Source organism: Macrotis lagotis, chromosome 1 (assembly GCF_037893015.1).
Source record: "Macrotis lagotis isolate mMagLag1 chromosome 1, bilby.v1.9.chrom.fasta, whole genome shotgun sequence".
NCBI classification, from domain to species: domain Eukaryota; kingdom Metazoa; phylum Chordata; class Mammalia; order Peramelemorphia; family Peramelidae; genus Macrotis; species Macrotis lagotis.
The window spans coordinates 670,295,509-670,321,890 of record NC_133658.1 but is presented as its reverse complement, the minus strand read 5'-3'; positions in this window follow the sequence as shown (position 1 = coordinate 670,321,890).

Genomic DNA, 26,382 nt, shown 5'->3' with positions numbered 1-26,382 from the left:
TTCCCTTTTAGATAGAGAGGTAGTGGAGCACAGGCTTACCATGATATATACTCTATCAAACTGTGTCTGTTTTGTTTTAGCATTTTTCTTTATTATAAGAAAGGTTCTTTGGGACAGGGAAAGGAGAAATATTGGGAAGAATTATTGTTGTTGGATCATTTCAGTAATGTCCAGTTCTCTGTGACTCCATTTGAGATTTTTCTTTGTGAAGATACTGGAGTGCTTTGCCATTTTTCTCCTCCAACTCATTTTATGAATGAGAAACTGAGGCAAACAGGGTTAAGTGACTTGCCCAAGATCACACCAGATAGTAAATGTCTGAAATCAAATTTGAGTTCAGATTCTCCTGAATCCAAAACTGATGTTCTATTCACTGCAATACCTACCTGTCTCTTTGGAAAATGACTCTAGCATTAAAAAAAATTAAACCTACTATTATTCATATAAGGGATGAGAAATTTAATTTATCCTTAGCACTATTACAGCTGATATGTATTTTGCTTAGTGAATTTGATGGAATATTCAAAAAATACAGAGAAAAGAATGGAAGTAAGTTTAAGAGAGATAAAGATTAGCAGTACAATTTGAGAATTACTCTAAATTCATTCAATACTTTAAGAATATATGATATAGTTTTGAAATAGACATTCTCAATTTTATGTGCAATTCTTCATCATTGTTTGAGTTTTGATAGCTTGGAGTGAGTGTAATTGTTTCCTTTCTGGCTAGAAACTCTGAGGATCTTCCCCTCCCAGACTGTAGTTTTTTTTTTTTTTTTTTTGAGTAGGTAAAGGAGATCATCTTTTTCCTCATTGTTGAACTAGCTTTAAAACACTGAATTACTGAATGAGTCTTGCCTCAGACAAACTGAGTCCTGGGAGAGACTTTCACTTTAAAGACCAGTCTCTCCACTGTATCTGGAGCCATTTCTAGTCAGCCTGATCTTTGTTTTGCCACTAGATTCAGATAATTCTGGAGCAGAGAATGAGGCTGTTGACTTTTCCCAGTTCTACTTCATTTAAATCCAATTCACTTCCAAGACAAGTCATAATCCTCTTGGTGGTATTGGTCTTTGAGAACAACACAATAGAATTCTATTGCAACCACATGCCATAATTTGCCATTCTCTAATTGATGGACATCCCTTTAGTTTTCAATTATTTTCCACCACAAACAGTTCTGCTAGAAATATTTTTTGTAAATATGTAACTTTTTCTGTTTGTTTTATCTCTTTGGGGCACAACAGTATTGCTAAGTCAAAAGCTATGGATTATTTTATACCCTATGGGCCTAGTTCTAAATTATCTCTAAAATGATAGAACCAGTTCACAGCTTTGTGAACAATTAGTATTCCCATTTTCCACATCCCCTCCAGCATTTAATGTTTTTATTTTTTCATGTTAACCAGTCTGATAGAATGAGCTGCTATCTCAGAGTTGTTTTAATAAATTTCTCTAATTATAAGTAATTTTGATTATTTAAAAATGTAACTATTGATGACTTAGAGTTCTTCTGAAAACTGCTTTTTCATAAAGGATATATCCTTTACCATTTATCATTTTGAAATGGCTCTTATATATAAACTTGGTTCAGTTTCATATGTATCTGAGAAATGACACCTTTGTCAGAGAAATTTGCTGTAAAAAAATTCCACCACCACTTTCCTGCTTTCCTTCTGATTTTGGTGGCATTAGTTATGCTTATAAAAAATTTATGGTAAACAAAATTATCCATTTAACTTCCTATGATTCTCTCTACATTTTGTTTGGTCATGAACTTTTATTCACTTATTCACAAATCTGGCAGATAACTTTTTCTTACTTCCCTTAGCTTATAATATCACTTTTTATATCTATTTTTGTTGGAGTACATTATAAGATATTGGTTCATTCCAAGTTTCTGTCAGACTATTTTTCAGTTTTCCCATTAGTTGTTGAGTATTGAATCTTTGGGTTTATCAGATAGTGATCGTTCACTTTTGAATATTATGTGTCTAATTTATTTCATTGATCAACTTCTTTTTTTCTTATCCAGTACCAGATTATTTTGATGACTATGACTTTATAGTATAATTTGAAATCTATTACTGTGAATTTTGAAATTTTGGAAAGTATGTAAATTCAAATATAGATTCACTTGTAAAATATTGCTCCAAAATAACTTCAGGGAAACCTGAGGTCATTGAAAGGGCTGTACAATTTTTCAAATATGATGCAATCGACTTTCTATTATTTAATTATGGTCCCAGGTAATTTTTTATCTGTACTCTCTGAGATATGCTACCTCATGGTGCAGACCAATGAATTGTACCCTCAACTTCATGCCATTGTTCAAGCAAAAGGCTTTATTTAGCTATATAATTTTTCTGCATTAATTATTGAACAACTCTTTTTTGAATCCTTTAAAATCTTGTTTAGCAGACTTTTCAATGTTTTAGATTTGATATAATAAATAATAACGGAAGTGTTTTCCATCTTATGTCTCACATGATAATAGTCAGGGGGCATTGAACAAAGTATTTTTGTTTTATATTATAGAGTTTTTAAATATGTCTGCATGTACATGGATGAAATCTTGCTAGAGTATAATGTTTAAGATTTCATTCTTCTTAAGACTTCATTTTGTTCTACAACAATCAAAAGTTTTTTTTTAAATAAAAAATATTAAATATAATGGGACCTTGAATTCATCATACTTTTCAATCAAATACGTGACTACAAATATGTGATGTGCTGCAGATCAGTACTGAATGTCTTCCTATTTTATTCTCATATTTTCTTCAAGGATGCCCACACTATATGCATAGATTATTTTCAGAAACATTTTAAAAGTATGTTGGCATCAGGATGTATTTTTTATAAAACATGTTGATGTTTTTGTTGTTCCATCATTTCCATTTCTTAATTTCTTCTTTCCGTCCCACTACTCATTGAGATGTAATAATGATAAAGAAAGAATAAAAAAATTCAGAAAAATCAGCTAAACCAATGTCTCTTTCTGAAAGTATGCACATTTCATACTCATAATTTACCAGTTCTATATTTTATATTTTCTCCAGTACTCTTAGAAAAACTTGGTCATTCTAATTAATTATATGACATTTTGTTTCCTTTGAATTTTATTTTCTCTATTGTTGTAGCTATTGTGCATATTGTATATTATAGTTTGATTATTTAATCCTACCTCATCGCATATAAGTCTCCTCTGATGTTTCTAAAATTCTTCATATTCACAATTTATTATGGTGTTATATAATATTCCTTTACATTTATATAAAACATTTATTGAGCCTTTCCTAGCAGATCTATATTTATTTTGCTTCTATTTATTTTCTACTATTATAAATGTTTTTAGTATGTTTGGACCTCTCTTTTTGGTCTTTGATCTTCTAGCACTGAAATTTCTGTGTCAGTAATATACTTTTAATATAATTTCATTTCTTTCAAAGTGTTTTGATAAATTTTATGTTTTGCAAACAATTAGTTTGGATAAATATTTATCACCAGGTCTTCAACCATTTTCAACTCATACATTCTGTCATATTTGCAAATTTGTTGGCCATGAGATAGAATCACTGAGTTGTTTCAATTTTCCTTTCTCCTATCTTTAATGCTATGGAGAAATCTTTCACATACAAGTTATTGTATATAATTCTTTTGAACACCATTTGTTCATATCTTTTTACCATTTATTATCCATTGGGGAATGGAACACAATCTTCTATCAGATTCCTAAGAAATATTTCATGCAAAGATGTTTTCCTAATAAATGATTTTCCTACTCATCCTTGATACACTGATTTTGTACAAAAACTCATCAGTTTTATGTAACTTGAATTATCCATTTATCTTTTGTGATTATCTCCATGTCTTATTTCATCAAGAATTCTTCTTCTAGGCATGGCTGGGACTTTTATAGTTTCTTTATTATATGACATTTTTATTTATTCAAGTTGTTTATCTATTCTGAGTGCATTGTGTCAATATCATGTACATGCTGGTCTAACTTTAATTTGTAGTTTACCTAGTAGTTCTTGTCAAAGCTATCTAGAATCTTGGAATCATTCATTCATTCATTCATTCATTTATTTGTTTGCTCATTCTTTTGTTTGTTTGTTTTTAGGTTTTTTGCAAGGTAAATGGGGTTAAGTAGCTTGCCCAAGGCCACATAGCTAGGTAATTATTAAGTGTCTGAGGCCAGATTTGAACTCAGGTACTCCTGATTCCGGGGGCTCTGCTCTATCCACTGTACCACCTAGCTTCCCCTGAATCTTGTAATTATTGAACAGAAGTTCATTAAATGTTATATTTTTATTCTTCCTCATCTAGGTTATTTCATTGACTTATTTTTTTTTTGTTTTATTTAAATGACTTTTAGTTAGTTGCTAAGGCCCTTTCCTACACTTTTCTTTTTTGGAATAATTCATTTTGATTTTTCCTAATTCTTATTATTTTTAGCTTTTAAAAATGTCTTAACAAACGATTCTTTAGCCCATAAAATGCCACTTTCTACTCATCCATAAGTTAAATATTTTCTGATTCAGGCAGTTTCTAGGGTCTTTTGACATCTTCATCCTCTTCATCATCATTATAAATCGGGGTTTCTTTGTTATTTCCAAGTTTTGGGGTTTTATTTCTATGTTTGTTTCTTGATCATGAGACATATTTTCCAATGTATTTTTGTCTTCCTCTATGCATTTCTATGTCCTTCCTCTAAAATAAGCAATTGCTATATTATGTGTTGATTCACTTTGGAGGATATGAGTTCTTTTTAGATTTTTCTCTCCTATTTATCTACAAGAGATATTGGTGTGTAAGCTGCTACTATCTTCATGGTAGTCTTTTTGATTATTCTAATTATGAATACTTCCTAGCAAGGTGATCATTTGTCCCATGAAATGAAGTTAATTATTGTCTTTGGATTTGTGACAAAACTAACTGTACAAACTCTAATGCACTGAAAAATAATTTGTTCTTTATTATGTCTAAAATAAGGCAATAGTATGACCTTCAAATATTTTATGTATATAGCTACATTCAGCAATTTTTTGTTAAGAGAAACATTTTTCAGCAGAGCATAAGTGCTCTAAAACTATACTCTTTTTTTCCCCTATATCATACTTCTTTCCCTTCCAACTTGCCTAAGAAATGGAATAAGACCAGGTTTCTTTATCATAACTGTATACTAGGTCATAGGGAACTCTTTGTTGTCTTCTGCATTTCTGCCTTCTTACAGACTATTTCAATACTTTGAATACATTTACTCCTTCTTAACAAATTGATATAGAAAGCACAAGATGCAATAGGCCTAAAAGAAGAACAACTCTTCTTTCAAGAGAACTCAGCAAATATCACATCCTGTGTGAAACAAGGTTGGCAAATGAAGTCCAGCTTACTGAAGTCAGAGTCAGATACATGATTTTCTGGAATGACTGCAGAGAAGGGAAACACCATGAAACTGGGGTAGGTTTTGAAATCAAAACTAATCTAGTCAACAAGCTCGAACACTTACCAAAAGTTGTGAATGACAAGTTCCTAACAAAGAGATTGTCATTTGAAGGAAAACATCATGCCACCATCATCATCAGTGTCCATGCTCCCACTATGATAAACCCTGATGAGGTCAAAAAAAAACTTTTTGAAGACCTGGAGACCCTTATCATCAATGTACAAAAGAGGATAAGTTTATAATCCTGGATGACTTTAATGCTAGAGTAGGCTTAAACTATCAACCAGAGCAGGGAGTCCTTGGGAGGAATGGAGCTGGAAACAACTAAGACAATGGTTACCTACTACTGAAAAGTTGCACATCTCATGATCTTCTTATCACAAATACTGTTTTCCATTTACCTAAATGCAATAATTCTTCCTGTATGCATGAGATATTGGCATCTAATAGATTATATGATTGTAAGGAGAAGAGATTGATGAAGACAATTTGTGGCACAGTGTGCTGGACTGATTACAGACACCTTATCTTCAAACTAAATATTCACATTGAACCAAAGCAGCTGCCAGGTAAAGTGTTTAGTAAAAGATTAATGTTAAAAGAATAGAGTCATTTTCTGAGCCAGAACAGTTTGTTGCTAAAATTGAACCAACATACAACTGGCAACAGTGAAGCAGAAAAGGAGTGGACAGCTTTCAGAGATTTGGTGTATATCATTAATTTGTTCATTTGGGTCAGAATACTTCAAGTATCAAGACTGTTTTGATGAAAATGATGGGGAAATACAGAATCTGCTAAATGAAAAACAAGAACTCCACAAGGTTTCCCAGCAGGATAGCTCATCTATTTCTGAGAACCAGCATTTAATTCCATCAAATGTAAAGCACAAGTGAAACTTAGAGAGATGAAGGATTTTTGATTCTAAGAAGGCAGATGAAATTGAGTTTTATGCAGATAGTAACAATCCTAAATGATTTTTTATGATGTCTTGAAGATTATTTATGGGCCAAAGTTATATGTGCATATAAATTAGTGCTGTTGGAGTTAGTGATGGAGACAAGATCCTAGACTTGTGATCTTCCTTAGTGTTCCTCAATCAATGCAGAAGTCATTGACCATTTATATCAAGTTGAAGTCAATCTTTCCCTAACTGAAGTTTCAAGTGAAGAAGATGATTTGAATGATATTAAGCTCCTTTCTTGTGTGGTAAAGCACCTAGTGCTGACTCTATTCCAGTTGAGATTTTCAAGGTGGAGGACACAATGCTCATACAAAAAATGATTGAAATTTTCCAGGTTACATGTCATGAAGAGATTATTCCCTAGAAATTAAAGCATGCCTCAATTGTCCATCTCTATAAACATAAAAGGAATACACTGTTCTGTGACAATAATAGGCATGTTTCTCTTTTAGTCATTGCTGGTAAGAATCTTGTGAGAATTCTCCTCAGTAAGCTGATCCTTCACCTGGAAGATGGTCACCTCTCTGAGAGCCAGTGTGATTTCAGAAAGGGTCAAAGCACAGGAAATCTGATACACACACACATACACACACACATATATAAAACGTGGAGATATGATACCATCAGTCATCAGGATTTATGGAAAATTATGTCAAAATTTGCTTTCTGTGGCAGCTAGGTGGTGCAGTGAATAGAGTACCTGCCCTGGAGTCAGGAGGACCTGAGTTCAAATCTTATTTCAGACACTTAATAATTATCTAGCTATATGACCTTGGGCAAGTCAAGTCAGTTAACCCCATTGCCTTGAAATAATTTTTTTTAATTGTTTGCCTGGAGAAGTTCTTCAGTATTATTCATTAATGTGATGATGGCATGCTTACCCAGGTTTTAAATAGTGGATAATGCTCTTATGATTTCCTGGTCCCAATGGACTAAACCAAGACCGTGTCTTTGCTCCCTTGTTTTTTAGCATAATATTTTCAGCCTTGTTATCAAGTGCATTTACTGAGGATGGCCGCAAAGTCAGTTATCTCACTGCCAGTATCTCACTTCTTCAATTTGAAAAGCCAGGACCGAGTGTTGGTGCATGATTTTCTGTTTGCAGATGATCATGCATTCATTGTAACCTCTGAAGTTGAGAAGCAACAAAGTGTGGACTGATTGGCCTAACAATTAACACCAAGAAAACTCAGGTCCTCCATCAGTCAGCAGCACACCATTCATATGTGGAGCCATTACATATTACATATTACAGCAAATAGAGAAGCTTTGAATACTATAAGTTTCCTTACCTTGGCAGTGTCCTTTTCAGGGTGGTACACATTAATAATGAAGTCGACACTGGCATTGCCATGCGTATCTCAGTATTGGAGGCTCCCAAAGAAAGTGGTATTAGACTGACTACTTAAACTGAAGGACTGCAGAGCCATTGGGCTGACCTCATTGCTATATACCTGTGAAACTTGGGCAGTCTACCAGTGTCATTCCAGGAAACTGAATCACTTCCATTTATTTTGTCTTAGGAAGATTTATGAATATCACCTGACTGTAGAAGATATCAGATACAGAGCTCATTTCTCTAGCTTAACAGCCAAGCATTCAAATGTTCCTATAGAGAATGAAAATATAATGGGCTGGCCATCTTGTTCAAATGCCAGGCATATGCTTGCCAAAAAACTTTCTTTAAAATGACACACACACACACACACACACACACACACACACACACACATATATATTTATGTATATATCACTTAGGAACAGAGTTTTCCAAAATCAGGAGGAGGCTGGAGAACTCACACAGGGAAAGTTCTCATAGGAGGGCCAGAGGAAATGATACAGAAAACCTGAAGATTTCTCTTAAGAAATTTGGAATTGATTATGTAGCATGGGAGACAATGGTACAGGACAACCCAGTATGATGCATCCTCATCAGAGAGGGTGTTGTGCTCCATAAGCAAGACAGACTTGAAGCAACTCAAATGAAACTTGAGATACATAAGTTTAGAATAACCACCCCAGGTGTTCACAAGGACAATTTGTGCCCAATCTGTGGTAGAGCATTCCTAGCTCACATTGGTCTGATCAGACACAGTCAGACATGTTGCAACTCATCTCTAACATAGTGATGCCATTTTGGTCTTCTTTGATAAAATAGGACAAGAACCAACCAGCTATCTAGCCAAGTCAGGGTTGTATAACATTAGCAGAGTATTTTTAAAGAGGATTCTTATCCAAGAATGGGTTAGATGAAAGGTTGTGGAGATTCCTTTCATCTCTTAGATTCTTTGAATCTTTATAAAATTTTTTCCACTTTCTCTACAGTGCTGGGTTCTACAAAATGTCAAAGTATTTTTTTTTTAATTAAATGGGCTGCTTTTGTAATCCCAGTCCTAAATCCCATTGTCATGAAACTCTCCTTTTCTTTGTGAAGATCAATGCATCAGGATTTGTGTGGAATTGATGAGAGAGGGAGAGCTCCTCAATCTCTTGGTTAAGCTGAGTTGCCCTATTTCTAATGGGAGAACTTCACTTTATATGATTCAGGATATATTTTCCTCTGTACATCTTTTATGGTTTCTGTTTTACCACTTATTTGGATAAATGTTTTTCTTTTCTCAATAAGGAGCTATGTTAGTTCTTTGTAGAACTGGTATTTGATGGGAAAGGGGTCAAGCTTTGTATATAAAGTTTGTGTCTTGTTTCTCTCATAAATAAACACTGATCAGAAGTGAGACTTAGGGGCGGCTAGGTGGTGCAGTGAATAGAGCACCGGCCTTCGAATCAGGAGTACCTGGGTTCAAATCTGACCTCAGACACTTAATTACCTAGCTGTGTGGCCTTGGGCAAGCCACTTAACCCCATTGCCTTGAAAAAAAATCTAAAAAAAAGGAAGTGAGACAATGTGAAAATATCATCCCCTAGACTATCAATATTTAAGAGAACAGATACTAGTACCCCCTCTCTCTCAGGAAACAACTCTGCCCCAACTTCCTTAAGACATGAGAGCTTTTGCTATACTTGTAATTAGTGTATATTTGTAAGTATGATACTGGAAGATCACTTAGACTATTAGCTGAAAAACAGAATTAAAAATTGGCTATCTTGGAATTCAAATGAAGGAGTTGAGTGTTTGAATAAAAAATTCAAATAAGATGCTATCCATTTATGGTATTCCAGGGAAGTATTATGATGATTGGTAATGGCAAAGATGATATCAGAAATATCAAAGACATTTGAGGTTCCTGGAAAATCCTTACATCAATCATATTTCCAAAGATCGGTCCTTATTCCATTCCATTAAATCCGTATTTTGTGTTCAGCAGCTAAACTCCATGGATAAAGGATTCCCCAGATTATCATAAAGGGAAACCACTAAATTTGAATTTTTGTTATTCAAATAATCAATTCCTTCAGCTGAATTCTAGGAGTACATATGTATTTCTACTTTGCAGCTAATAGGGCCAAAGAAAAATTCTAAATTTCATATTAATAAAGTACTGCAATAAACAGGCTGTGGACAGAAAAAACTTTCTTTAAAATGACACACACACACACACACACACACACACACACACATATTTATGTATATATCACTTAGGAACAGAGTTTTCCAAAATCAGGAGGAGGCTAGGGAAATAATATGTGTCAAATTCCCAATAACAACTTCTTAAACATATATTATATGCAAGGCATTTTCTAAGTCACTGAGAATATAAAGCAAAAGAAAAACAAATATATTTTTGCCCCCTAGAAGCTTACATTCTATTTGCAGTCTTCCCTTCTTTTATATTGCTGAAAAGTTAATAAGGATGATCTTGATTCTTGACTTGTTTACTCACAACTACTATGTGAATACAATGGAGTAATGGGAATGCCCAGATTATTATTATATAGCATATAAAACTCTGAGACATTATGAAAAATCACAAAAATCCTTACTCATGCATGGTGCCCATAGGGTACTTGTTATATTATATGCATATTCTTTTTTCAGATGAGAAACCTGAGATTGGAAAAGAAATTGAAAGACATGACCATATTTCCCAAGACTAGTAGTTTAACAACAGGCACATTCAAAGGATATACATTTGTTTTCTAGTTTCTTGATAATATTCTCTCTTGCGGTCTCATCCTGTTACAATCTAGTTTAGTGTGATTCATTGATGATGTAGTGAATAGATGGACTCACAATCCAGGACAAGTCACATAGCATTGGATCCAGAGAGCTGTGGTCCATGTTGTGATGGCTTTGATGTGAGAAAGTCAATATCAGATTGGATGCACTTCATTTTATGCTATTATTATCAATGTTATGCTTGATTTCTTTGGCATTACTAACTTTCCTGAAACTTTCAGGTTTTCTCCACTATTTATCAATCACTTTTATGTTCCAAGAAAGTGATATGCAAACAGAACAAAATAAATACCACTTCATGGTATCTAGGACTGTTCTTTTTCTGAAAATTAGGTTCCCATCCTGCAGGGCTCTTTTCAAAGATGGTCAGGATCTCACAGATTAGTGATTTCCTGACAAATCTTTCTGACTGGTTCCATATGATCCCTTGTTGCATAAGATCTGGAACCAGGGAATATTGGTTCTTAGCAGCTATGTATCAGAGATTAACTTAGGAATTTATGAAATAATGGAGGTACTTGTTAAATTGAATTTTTTCAAATATTTGGATAAACAACTTTTTATATATTTATCAAAATATAAATAAAAGAAAGAAAGAAAGAAAATTTTACACCATCATATTGTCACCAATAAACAATTAACTGAGTGACTCCTAGATGAATAAATAATGATGCTTTTTTAAAAGAAATAATATAAATATTCTAGTGATATAATTTGTTTAATTTAGGAAATTTTTCCCCCTGATGAAATAAGACAACAGTAGTGTTACTTGGAGTATTTATTGACTGAAAAAGTCTATAATTGTTTGCTTTAGAGAATAATAATAAATCATTTAAATTATTTTTTAAATTACATATAAAAATGTTTTCAGCATTCACTTTTATTTGAGTTCCACATTTTTCCCCCTCCCTATGTATAGTGAGTAATCTGATATAGAATAAATATGTACAACTGGGTTAGACATCCTACAAATCTTTCAGAATTTTCTTTGATGATTGTACTGAGAAGAGTTCATCATAGTTGATCTTCACAGAATATTACTGTTAATGTGTACAATAGTATTCTGGTTCTGCTTATTTCACTCAGCATCAGTTCATGTAAATCTTTCCAGGTTTTTCTGAAATAGATCTGTTCTTGATTTCTTACACAACAATAGTGTTTCATCACATTCATATACTACAATTTGTTCAGTTATTCCCCCAGTTGAAGGTCATACCCTCATTTTCCAGTTCTTTGCCATCACCAAAAGAGCTGCTATAAATATTTTTGTGCATATAGTTTTCCTCTTTTTATGATCTCTCAGAAATCAGATCTAGTAGTGATTGCTAGATCAAAGGGCATGCATAACTTTATAATCCTTTGGGCATAGTTCCAAATTGTTCTCAAGAAAGGTTGGATCAGTCCACCAGTCTACCTTCAATGTACTAGTTTCCCAGTTTTCACACATTCCAACCAACATTTATCATATTCCCTTTTTATATCAGTCAATCTGGTAAGTGTGAGGTGGTACCTCAGGGTTGTTTCAATTTGCATTTCTCTAATCAGTAATGATTTAGAGAAGTTTTTTTATGTAACCATAGATTTAATTTCTTCAGATGAAAATTGCCTGTTCATATCCTTTGACTACTTATTAATTGGAGAACAACTTGTATTCTTATAAATTTAACTCAGTTCTCTATATATTTTAGAAATGAAGTCTTTATCAGAAATGCTAGATGTAAAAAAAAGTTTCCTAACTTTCTTCATTCCTGCTAACTGGTTGCATTGGTTTTATTTGTGCAAAATCTTTTAAATTTAATGTACTCCAAATCATCCATTTCGCATCTTATAATATTCTTGATTTCTTGTTTGGTCATAAATGCCTTCCCTCTCCATAGATCTCACAGATAAGTGAGATTCCTTGTTCTCCTAATTATCACTTTTTATGTCTAAATTCTGTACCCATTTTGACATTATCTAGGTATAGGGTGTGAAACATTAATTTATTCTAGTTTCTGCCATACTAGTTTGCATTTTCCCAATAGTTTTTTTTAATCCAATAGTGAATTTGTAGCCCAGAAACTGGAGTTTTTGGGTTTATCAAAAAGTAGATTACTATAGTAAATTACTACTGTGATAATAGTAAATCTTAAAAGAACTAGGCTAAGTGAAATTCATTTACTTTGTTATGAATAGAAGATTCAAGATAACAAACTGACATTGCTGATAATAGTGTAGGAAAGACCACACCTGGAATCAAGACATGGTTCTAAAGGAAGTTAAAAAGAACCCCCAAGAAAATTTAGTTCAATTCTTCCTTTTTATATTAAGAAACTAGAGATACTCTGAAACAGATGTTTGCCTAATATTTTGTGTATCTCCTGAAAATTTAAAATGGAATTAGAATCTCTGTCCACAAAAATATCAGAAAGTTTTGAAATTTAATTTATAGTATTAGCTGCTGAAGAGAAAGTATGGTATAGTGGATAGAAACAATCTTCTAGGTCAATACCTTGATATCATGAAGATCAATCTTCAAGTTCTTCCTTGGAACCATGAGCATGCCATGGTCTCAATATTCCCAGGAAATATTATAGGATTACAGAGATTCAGATAAGATTCTGGTCTATATTTCTGTCAAAATGACATAGTGGGTAAAGAGCTGGCCTTAAAGTCAGTAGGAATGAAGGCTCAAGGAAAATTTAATTCAATTTCTCTTTTTTTTTTTACTAATAAACTAGAGATTCTTAGAAGTTGATATTTGTCTAATATTGTATAGCTATTCTATTTCAGAATTATGTCTTGATTTCAGGTGTAGGCTTTCCCCAACTACTATCAGTTTGCTATCTTGAATATTTTATTCCTAAAACTGGTTTCAGATACTTACTAGCTCTATCTATGACCTTGGTCAAGTCTCTTAACTCTGATTGCCTCACATTTAAGACTGTCTCCAGTTGCCCTGATTCATATCTGGCCACTAGATCAAGAGAGCTCTGGAGAAGAAAGTGAGGTTGGTGACTTGGCAATGTACCTCCTCACTCAAATTCAGTTCATGTGCATGTAGTGACATCTCCCCGATGTCTTGGTCATCTTCAAAAATGAATAGTCATCATCATCATCATCATCATCATCATCATCATCATCATTGATGAAATCACAGGTATCAAAAATTTTTTAAAAGTTAGACAAACCTAAACTAAGTGTCCATGATAGGAGAAATGCAATGGAAAATTCCTGTCAATATAAACTGTATAGTCTTTATTTTGTGCTGATAGTGTGGTCATTCATCAAAATTCTTTCAGTAACATCAATGACGCTGTTATAGAGGTCTTCATTTTGACCACTAGATGTCTCTATGGAGCCAGTTTCACATTCCTTCCTAGTTCAGTGAAACTACCTTTTAATTAAGAAGGCTAAATTAGTATATGAGGCAAGCAAGCAGTTATCCATTAGTTTCTCCATGTAAGGAAGGAAAGACTTGGGAGTACTTTCTGGACTCTGTGAAGAGAGTAGTTCCTTTTTGCGATGTATATATCATTTGTTAAAAAAAATAATTTGTTTACCCTGTCCAAACCATCACTCATCTAGTATGGTAAATTGGCATTGAAAGATAGTAGCTCCTTATTATATGGATTCAGAAAGACAATGGATCAAATCATTATTTCCTTGGCATATAATGCATAAATGATATAAGAAAACAAATGAATGATATAACACAAAGAACCTGTTCAAAAAAATGCTACTTCTTCCCCCTTAACAATGTTAGAGAAGAGTTACCCTATACTGGATTCCATAGCTTGATTAAAATCATTTTACATGAGCAAAGACAATTTTGCTTTGATGTATTAAAAACTGAAATAATTTCTTGGGGTTACCCTCCTTTTTATTTTGAACCTTGGGTAACCTCTCATGTAATTAGCTTTGAAGAGGTATACGTGTGAGCCTACATTCCTCTGTGTACTTTACTTGCTGCCAGGAGAAACATTTAATTTCCTGATGAGAGAAAATTATCTTTAAAGGAAGAGTCCCATTCTTTCTATTGTTACTCCGAGGTGCCCCAGTTGGTTTTGCTCTCAATAATGTACAAACAAGGGCTCCCTCTGTGTCTGGTTAAATAAATATATATAGGAAATGTTGTTTCTCAGTCATTTGTGTGGTTAACATGAACATAAATCAATCACTTTGAAATGTTATTAACACCCATTTTCATTGTCAAAGCTATATTCTGAACAGTGTAATTTGGTGTCTGAAATTAAATTAAAATTAAAATGCATCTTTCTATTGATTGGTGGTGAATTACATTTCATAGTCAACTATGGTTAAAGTGATGGTTGGCTAATTGTAGTCTTTGGGAAGGAAAATATTATTGCTTCCTGCCGAAAGTCATTTAAAGTTCAGAAAAACTTGCAAAATCTTCAAAAAATTTTAAAATATCAATGTTCATAGGGTAAATAAGAGAATCAAGTTTGAAATTCAAATTTTTCATCATAACAAGAAATTCTAGCTGAATGTTTGGTCTAGTTAGGTTGCATGCTAGGATTGCCTAATTTGCTTGTGGTGGAAAAATTCACTAAATATTTATTAAATGGAAGCCATTTTGCTAGAACTTGGGGATACAAAGGAAAAATCAAGTACTCCTTGTCCTCAAGGAGTGTATATAGTTTATTGAAGTGGAGGGATACAGCAAATATCTAAGTAAATATAAAGTTTATACTATGGCATCCCATCTAGGTGGTACCTCCAATAGCCAATGGTAATGTTGGGTTAGACCTCAGATCATGATTGATTACTATGTTTTTCAGGCTCTGTGTGTGTGTGTGTGTGTGTGTGTGTGTGTGTGTGTGTGTACAGTGTAGTATAGTACATATTTGGCAAAAGGGTAAGTCATAATTCCTTGTTTACTAGAAGACTTTTTACTCCTTTGTAAGGTTAAGAGCATAGGTTCTGAAGTCAGGGGGACTGAGTTTAAATCAGGGCTCAGATACTTATTAGCTGTGTGATTCAATCCAGGGGCATCTCTAGTCATCCTTATTCATATCTGTCACCTGGACCCAAATACAATTCACTTGCTTATCATGGTATCTGAAGCCTCCCTGATGTCAGGTCTTCTAGGAGAAGGAAGGACAAACATCATCAGTCTTTATTAAGTTTATTAACTGCATGACATTGGGCAAGTCACTTAATTCTGTCTCAGTTCCTCATCTGCAAAAAGAGCTGGAGAGGGAAATGGCAGATACAAAGCTGAAATGAATTAAAAAGAAAACAATAAAGGTTAAGAAAGAGAGAGAATGTTGATAATTGTGTTTTGTAATGACCAAGGGATTTTACTTAGCAGAAGAAATGAGGGAATGCATTTTGCACATGAGAATTACTTATGCAAAGATTTGGAAGCAAGAGATGTAATTTCATATACAAAGAGTAGCTAACAGGTTAATTTGGCTGTAATGGAGAGGGCATGAAAATGACTAATAAGAAGGAAGGATGACAATATGATATCAGAAGTAAAAGGTTTTTTTGAAACATTTTTGATTCTGTCCTTTACTGAGGCCTGTCATTTAGTAGTTGCCTAGGCAGCTTTCAGGAAAAAGCTTTGAAAGCTTCACCTTGAAAGTAATCATGACAAAACTAGGAACAAAATCTGTCAAATATGCCCACAACCTCTCTAGGGGCAATGTTGAGATAGCTTAACAGAAAATAATTTAGTATCATGAACCTGACAAATAGACAGTTTTGCTTACTTCTTCCCTTCTTTTTCTCCCTTTCCCTTTTTCTTTTTATCATTGAATATAAATAGGCAATTATTTAATCAGCAACCTTTTGCCCCTAACTGAATTTGTATGTGTTGTATCTATTAACAATCATTCATCAGTTTTGGTATTCTTGAAAAGAGGGAGGATGCTGGTGAACAAGAGTTTGTTTTTGCAACTTTGTGATGTGTTTATCTTTAAGGGAGACTTCAAACTAATTGATTAACTGAGAAAAGAGAGTATACAAAAAGGAAAAAAGGAAATGATCTTCATAGAGGAGAATGGCAACAGGATTACAGAGGAAAAAGGAAAGCACTAGGAAAAGGAATTTGAAGAAAGACTGGACAGATTGAATGGATTTATGTATTTTTTTTTTGGTGGCAGTAAATTCAATAAAAATCATTTCCATTTATTCCTTTGCAATGAGAACTGCATATTCATTAGGCACACAGGAAAGAAGGGACTATGTTGTCCTCCTTTGTTTTCTTTAACTCTTTAGTTTGAGCCTATAAAAAATTTAATTGACTATTCTGGTAGCTGAACTCCTTATACAAAATGGAGACCAGTTATCTCCATTCAGATGAAGAAAAAGAAAAGAAAAGGAAATCAAAAACAATTTTTAAAAAGGCCTTCAGAATCTGATAAACACTTTATAAAAAATATCTTATGTATCCCTTTCTCTTAATCCTAATTCCTCATACCAGAAATTACTAGTCTGTAAATATGTTTATCACAAATATGTATGTACAATGCTAACCTGACTGTTCACTGCTGAGGGGAGGGAGGTGGGAAGGGAGGGTGGAAGGAAATTTCAAAACTTAAAAATAACACGTGCGTATGGATGAATGTTGGAAAACTTTCATTACATGTATTTGTAAAAAATAAAATATCAATAAAAAACAAAATGGAGATCAACAACAGATGTAGTTCTACTTGCAATTTGTAGATTTTTCCCTAAAACATCTTCATAGTTGATGAAAAGTTTTACTTTCTTTTTGGCAATTGTCTAGACACAATCAGATAATGAATTTCTTAGCAATTCAGTTCTTCCAGGATAAAGATTCTAAAGTGGATAGAACACTGGTCTGAAGTCAAGAGGACCTGAGTTCAAATTTGGCCTCAGACACTTAAGGCTCACTTAGCTATGTGATGCTGGGTAAGTCACTTCACCCCATATCCTTGCCCCCCCCCAAAGTAAACCATCTTTAAAAAAATACTTTGGTTTCTGTCCATCAACTTGAATTTAAAAACTTAGAATCTTGAAAAAAATCATCACAGATTTAGGACCAGAAGGGACATCTAAAATTATGTAGTTTGACATCTTCATTGTTTTCCACAGATGAGGAAACTGAAGCCCAGAGAGGTTAAGCTACTTGCTTGACATCACAAAGGTGGTAAATGGCAAGGATATGATTTGAACACAGCTCCTTTGACTCCAAATCTGATTTTTTCCCCCTATTGTATCATGCTGCCTTGATTTTACAAGGAGAAAATTGTTGTTTTCCTCCCCATTGTTTTAGAAGTCTAATTTGAAATGATTTATCAAAACCATGCTGTATTGTACTCACACAGATGATCCTGCTCTTTAAAATATTTCCTAAATAAGATGAATGAAAAAGCTTTTCAGCAATTTAGAAAAATATCTGTCAGTGATTCGATGTCTCTTTTCTTTTATCTCACTTTACAATTTGAGAAGAGACCAGAACAACAGAGATACAATTTGAACTTCAGAAGAATTTAAATGACTTTTTCCTTCTCTAAACCTGAGTTCAGATGCTCTTTGAATCACAAGTGGAATGAGTCAAATGGCCTGAATTTTGTCTTCTGTGACTCTCTGTATTGATTACAAAATGACCCTTGGCAAACTTCACTCTGGGGAAGCCAAGTTATGTAATAACAGAAGTCAAAACCTGCTTGCTCTAAGCATGATTTTAGCCTTTTTTCATTTATTTTTTAGAGGAATTCACTCAAGGATAGAAAGTTTGGGATCAGAGGGCACTGATTTTAAACTTAACCAGTACACTGATTCTTTTCATATGAACTCAGCTTCAATTAATCTTTGAAATCCCAATACTTCAACAGATTTCTTCTTTTTGTTTCTCTTGTTAGCAAATTTGTGTTATGGTCAGCTTAACTTGACTGACAAGATATGTATTTTTCCACATTACATATTTGAAGATTAGATTAGACACAATTTGAAATCTCAATCCAATACAAAAGGATGCTTTAATTTTGGAACCACTGACCACTACATTCATTATTTATTTATTTTCTTCTCTAAAAAAAAGCTTATATTGCTATGTACATATGGAGCTAATAAAGCATATCCATAGTAATATTTTACCATTAATGACAGATAAAAATGAGATGGAAGCATTTTCTTTGTGTGATTATTAGCAAATGATGAAAAGTGAGTCATAAAAATCTTCTTTTCTCTCTGGACATTCAATACAACAACTCTTGGGTTTCTGTGAAGTTTAATCAGGAACCTGAACAAAATCTTACAATGGCAATTATAAGGGGCATATAGAGAGTGTTGCTGTTAGTATTGCTATAAAAATTATAGAAGCAGACTTCTTGTTTAACTTCATTTAACTGTGCATTTATTTTGTAAACTAGTTTCAGTGCGCTATTTTACACAATTTTGCTTAGATTTCATAATACTTATAATTTCATATCCATAGATATTTTTCAACATTCATCTATTTGCAAATTTATAAGTTACACATTTTTCTACCACTCTCCTATCCTTTTCCCCTCAGTGGTGAACTGTATGGGAAAAGTAGTACATTTGTGTTTATATGTTTACATCTTAGTCATTTTATATTAAAAGAATTAGAATTAAGGGTAAAGAAAGAAAACCATGAGATAGGAAGGAAAAACATGAGAAGTTTTTAAAAAAGTGATCATAACATATAGATTCAGATTCTGTAGTGTTTTTTTCTCTTTCCTCTGGATGTGGATGGCATGGTCCAAAACAGGTGTCCTAGGATGGCCTTGATCTCCGAACTGCTGAGAGGAGCTGCAGTCATCATGGTTGATCAACTCAACAATGTTGTTATTAATGTGTACAATATTCTCTTGTTTTTTCTCCCCCTTTTTTAGGTTTTTGCAAGACAATGGAGTTAAGTGGCTTGCCCAAGGCCACACAGCTAGGTAATTATTAAGTGTTTGAGGCCAGATTTGAACTTAGGTACTCCTGACTCCAGGGCTAGTGCCACCTAGCCTCCCAGGTTTTACTACCTTTGCTCAGCATTCAGTTCATGTAATTCTTTCCATGCTTCTCTAAAGTTTGACCAATCAAGATTTATGAAAGGTTTTTAAAGCCAAGCAGAAGATTTTAAAATTTGATCCTACAGTTGATAGGAAGCCTTACTGAGTGAGATGGGGAGGAGGGAAGGGATCAGGGAGGGTGTGTGATCTGACCAAATCATTTTGTTGACTGAATGGAGCATGAATTGGAGGACAAGTGTCAAGAAGACTCTTGAAGCAATCAGATCCACCAGAGGCTATTGCAATAGTCTATTAAGGAATTAAGGGCCACAGCAAAATGTTGGCACTTTCAGCAAAAAAATGGGAGATGTTTGAGAAAAGTTACAAAGGTGAAATTGACATGCCTTTTGATAACAGATTGGATATGCATGAGTTAGAGACTGTAAGGAGTCAAGGATGACATTAATAATGTTAACCTGGGTGCCTAGGAAGATGGTCAACGGTCTATAGGGTAAAAACAATTTTCATAATAACAATAAGGCTTGAATTCCTATTGATAGATATAACCTACATAAACAAAAGCTTCTGGGGGCCCTCAATAATTTTTTTTTAGATTTTTGCAAGACAATGGGGTTAAGTGATTTGCCCAAGGTCACACAGCTAGGTAATTATTAAGTGCCTGAGGCTGGATTTGAACTCAGGTACTCCTGACTTCAGGGCCAGTGCTTTATCCTCTGTGCCACCTAGCCTCCCCCCTTCAATAATTTTTAACAATATAAAGGGGTCTTGTGGTCAAAAGTTTGAGAACTGTCATCATAGCATTTTTTTAGAAAATTGAAATATTAAATGATTTGACCTGGTGTCATCTAGTTATTCTTGGACCCACATTACAGGACACCTCTAACTGTATTGTATCATGTTGTCTCTTTTGAGTTGTTTTATTCATGAGCTTTTTTTTTTTTTTTTTTTTGTTTTTGCAAGGCAAATGGGGTTAAGTGGCTTGCCTAAGGCCACACAGCTAGGTAATTATTAAGTGTCTGAGACCGGATTTTTGTTTTTTAATAGAAGTAAAATCTTACTTTAGTAGGGATTGACATTGTGACTTTTTTTAAACAATGCAAATAAATGATTAAAAGAATTTGGCTAGGTATTCTGATCATTTTTAGGGATTGATTTTATAGTATTAAGGATCAATTTAAGTGAATGAATTTGACTGTTAATTGGGACAAAAATAAGAGACAGGATAAAAAAATTATTTTAAAACATTTAGAAATGAGAGGAAATATCAGTTAGATATGTTCCTACTATAAATTCCAATTCTTTATGATTAAGGAGATGCCATCCATTTAACTATCATTTTGAAATTAGAAAGTCTTTTAGAATGCAGAGATTTATATATTCTTGCTTCATATTTAATGTTACCAATGGAGATCTGTACCATTGCAGGGAAAATTTTCTAAAAAGTTATCATTTAGGTAAAGCACAATTAGAAAAGAGGAGACTGATCAACTGGGAAAACTGAGAGATTATAGCTGAACTGCAAAATGTGGTGTTATTTCTCACAAAATATTAAGATATCATTAAGAGGATCTACATTGTATTGTATCCATCCTTTATGGGGGATTCATGAAAGAACGTATATAGAAATCCCACAAAGTGAAAAGGCATGGTTGCTTTGTGTTTTGTACTAATAAGGGAATACCCACCTTGATAAGATTACAGATCTCTGCAGACATTTTCAAGTATTATCCATTCTCTATGGTATTTCTTAACACCAGTTTTTCAAAGGGTTTCTAATGATCTAAATTCAAATAATTGTCAAATCACTATAAAGTGATGTCTTTAATTGCTGGAGTTCTCATTGTCTATAATTATTCCTGCTTTCTGTGTAGATATATTGCAAATATAGGATTAAAAGGTGGAGAAAAAATATCAACAATAATGTTCCAACAAGATCCCAAAATACCGCATCTATCTTAATATGTACAAATCCTCCAATTTTAGTAAAAATACTTTGGTGGTCATGTTGACTACCAAAATATCAACTTTTATTGTCAAGTGTTACATGCAAGATATTCAAGGATATTAAGTTTAGAATAGTGGTGAATGGAAAAAAAAATATGATAATGCATCCAGTATATTATAGCCAATTAAAAGTTAGTTTTGTGATATTGGAATTTAGATTTTCTTTTGTTTTGTCCACACTACATTTAAAATCTCAACATAACACTTGAGTAGTCTCCCAACTTGACTATAACATGTACTAAAGTATGTTTCTGCCAATAGATAATAATTTTTCCCCCAGAAAATAACAATGTATTGGAAGGCTGCATATCATCTGTTCACTTAAGTTACAAAATCAAAGACAGATAATTACACAGTTTTATTCATTTTGAGGACATCTGTCTCACTTTGGAAAGGTTACGTGCATAATGAGTGAACCTGAGACCCTGAAAGACAAACCAGTTTGGAATGGGTTATTTTAACAGTGTAACTACATGACCAGGTTCTAGAAATGCCAATTTGGCCATTCTCATGTTATTGATAACGTGTCAAACTGGACAGAACCTAAAGGCCTCCATTAGTCTCCTATTATGTATAAATAGCCACTGCCAAGTTCAGCAGACATATATTATATTAAAAGATTTATGAAAAATTTTCTTAGTGCTTTTCTTTGTCACTTGGATACTCAAAAGATATTGTGAATGCACCCCTCATCTTTTTCTACTATCAGTTTTTTAAACAATCTTGCAACAGCATCTTTTTATCTATGTGCAAATTATCCAAAGTCAACATATTGTATCAATTAAATCTCATATGTCAATAGCTGTTCTAGCTGTTAATACAGTGTAAATAAATATTGTCTTCAATTCCACACTTTTACTTGGTTTGGGAATGTGGTTCCTAGAATCTATGGTTATAGATAATAATATTTATGTTATAAATTCTTTGCAAAGAATAGTTTTCTCCTACCTTGTAGAGAGCTATATTTTCCACTTGACTTTATTCCTTTCATCTGTTGCTTTTATTTGCCATTTATTTAAAAAAAACTGAGTCATAATGTTTAATTAGTGTAAAGAGCTGGCTGGATAGTTGTGGTAGTCATCTGTTCCGAAATGATTGGAAACCAAAGGCAATGGGTGTGATGTCATCTGAGAGTCTAAATTCTGTGTAACTCCAAGACTTGTGTCTGGGGAATTGGGCTATGGGGACCAAGAAGAGAAAAATATCTAGCTATTTACGTTGAATATCTTAAGAATCAAAAAGGTTTGTGCATGGAAGAATCAATATTACAGTAGTTATGGAAACAGTCAGGAAGAATGCCATGACCAATGGCCCTGGAGAATACTGAAAAGTAGAGGAGCTAAGAATCACAATACTACCTTGTTTTAATTTGGTTATATGTATTCATAATTTGTAGTGAGGAAACAGAAAGAAGACTTCAAATGATGATTTTTAATAGTTAAAGCTTATTTTAAATGCCTAATTCAAATAAAGATAGACTATAGAGGTTTTTTTCAGTTTTTTTGAAATTTCATGTTCTCAGAAGGTTTTCCTATATTTTATTTAGCACTGAATACTTTTATTGAATGCACAGAGTCTGAGATATAGGACATAATTAGTTCAGCAGCTATATTTATATAAACTAACATTATTTTGGAAAAATTGGGAGCATTGACTTACTTTACAATATTCATATTCTTTGAGTATTTTTTCATAAAAGTTTCAGAAAAATATAAAAATTAAACTTTAGGTCTTCTTGGTGTTCTAAACTCTGGCCTACAAAATATTCTGTTGTTCTCTCAACTTTAAAGATTCCATTTTCAGAATTTCAATAGTCAAATAGTTTAATAGTTAATAGTTAAAAAAATCTATTTAAATCTATTTAAAACTTTCTTAATTTTGGGATTATGAATATAGTGAATAATGGAAGGGATTTGTGGGATCCCAAAGATAATGTTGTGAATATGGCCAACTACAATAATAATAATAATAACAATAATAATAATAATGATAATTTCCCAATTTCAAGGAATTAAAAACATTTCATTTATTTTAGTCAAATTATTCTTAGTGAGTATTGTCATTTTATATCCAAAGAGAACATCTGATCTCAGGAAGACCATGAATAATAATTTCAAGGTCATAAAACTTGCTAGTAACTAGAGCAAAACATATTAGTTCTCTTAATTTTTAACCTTAGGTTGTTTTGTAGTCTCCTAAAATGTGCTTTCTTTTTAGATTACAAATATAGCATGCTTAAAGTCATGTGTCAGCTAGAAGGAAATAATTCTATGATTAAGCTATGCTTAATGCTATGATTAAGCCAATATATGTGAATGTTGGAAAATAATAACTTTCTAATGCACAGATTTCTTTGTGTGTATGTGTATGTGTGTGTATAATTATTCCAGTGTTTGAGAAAAAGTTATGTTGAAATTCTCAGGAAAAAAACGTGGTATACTTATTTTGCTGTAGCATGTATAGAGAACTAGACTTGAAGTCAATCATACCTGAGTATAAAACATATTGTCTGTGTGACTATGGGCAACATACGTAAAAATTGAGGTTAGCCATCAAAAGAGCTCCTTCTTCTCCTCTCTTCCTCATGTCACATCACTTAGACTTCTTCAGGATAGTCTTGTATGAAAGAATGACTCTTCACCTTGCCAAAGCAAACCCTCTATAAGCATACCTGATCTCATCTCCTCTAATCTTCTGAACCACAATATCTTCACCAACTTTCTCTCTCTCTCTCTCTCTCTCTCTCTCTCGTTCGCTGTCTCTCTTTGACTCTCTTTCTCAGTCTTTCTTTGTCTCTGTCTTTGTGTCTCTCTGTGTCTCAGTCTTTCTCTGTCTCACTGTGTCTCTCTCTCTCTCTCTCTCTCTCTCTCTCTCTCTGTCCCTCTCTCCTTCTCTGTCTCTGTCTCTCTAATTCTCTAATCTTTAGTATCTTTTTGTCTATTGGCTCCTTCCCTTCTTCACACACACACATACACAAACACAAACACACACACCATTTCTTCCTTATCCTTTAAATTTTTTTTTCACTTGATCTGACCATCCCCATTAACTATCTCTTCTAAACTAAACTTAATAAAGAATGCTATCTATAATAAGCATGTCCATTCTTCTCCTTTTACTCTCTTCTAAATCTTATGGAGTCTGATTTCTGACCTTAACATTCAAATGACAATGTCCTCTCTAAAGTTACCAATGATCATTCAGTGGTTGAATGTTATAACTTCTCCCTCAATCCTCATACTTTTTGAACTCCATGCAACTTTTGACAGTAGGATTAATCTCTTCTCCTAGATATTATTTTCTCTCTAGTTTTTTATGACATTATCCTCTTCAAGTTTTTATCCTGTACAACTTCTTAGCCATTCCTGTTATGTCCATGAACTGTGATAGTTGCCCAAAGTCCTATCTTGGACCTTCTTTTCTTCTTCTACAGTATTTGCTTGGTGATATCATCAGTTTACAAAATTACAGCCAGCTCCAATTTCTTTCCTTTATCACAAACTGCCTTTTAGATAACTTGAATTGAATCTCCCAAGGACATTTGATAATCAACATGTCTAAGATAGAACTCATTTACCTCTAAATCCTCCTCTTTTCTTAACATCCCTGTAATGGTCAAGTGCATCACTATCCTCCCAATCATTCCACTTGTTAATCTTGGTACAACACAACTACCACTCTAGTCTCATTCCTCATCACCTCTTGCCTGAATTGTTACAATAATTTTCCAATTAATTTCCTTGCCTTCAATCTTTTCCTACTTGAATCCGACCATTTCAGTTGCCAAAGTGTTTTTAAAGCACATATCCAACAATGTTAATCTCTCTCTCTCCTTTCCACAAACTGTAAATTCCAGTAGCTTCCAATTACCTCTGTGATTCAATATGAAACTCACTGACATTGAAAGTCTTTTAAAATCTGTTCCCTTCCCATCTCCCTAGTCTTCTTACATTTTATTGTCCCCCAACCACTGCCCCCCCCTAATTCAATGATCTAACTACACTGGTCTACTTTAATATCAAGCAACATTTATTAAGCATTACTACGTGATAGGCCCTGTGTCAAGTTCTGGAACTGTAGGGAACTTTTATTTCCCATTGCTGTGACTGTGCCCTGGCTGTCTACTCATTCTTCAATGACTGGATTGTTTTCTCTCATCAGTTCTGCCTCTTGGATTCCTTGAATTCCTTGAAGACTCAATTGAAATATTACCTTTTGTGAGAGACTTTTTACTGCTCACTCATCCCTAACTTCAGTGTTTATCCTATGATGCCACCTTCCATTTGCAACGTTTATATCTTATGTATACATAGGTATTTTAATTTCATTTTGTTAATTAATTTGTGGACTATTTAGGGCAAGGACTTTGTTTTTGACTTTCTGTCTTTAGCACAGGGCTTGGCAAGTACTTAATAAAAGTTTGTTGAAAGTTGGACAATTTCTTAGTCTTTTGAAAAATTCCCTAATGTAAATTACAGAAAAGTTTTCCACATCAATAATAACAAGTCTAGACAAAAAAAAATGGAAAGGGTGGAATTTTTATTGCCAGACCTAAAACAAGGGGTACCTTCTATCATTGACTGAATTGAAAGTTTTATTGAGTTTCCAGTTTGGAATTTGTTTATTTCATTGTGCATAGGAAACCACTTGAGTAAGAGCCATTTTAGATTGTTCATATAGGATTTTGATTCCTTCTTATATAAAATTTCACAAGAACACGGGTTCCAGAGGTAGAGGAATTAAAATCTTGCTTAGTGAAGTACCTGGGAAACCTTGGGCAATTTATGTACCTTCCTTGGTCTTTAATTTGCCCATCTGTAAAATGAAAGGTGGACAACCAGGTGGTAGTATGGATCATGATCCCAGACATT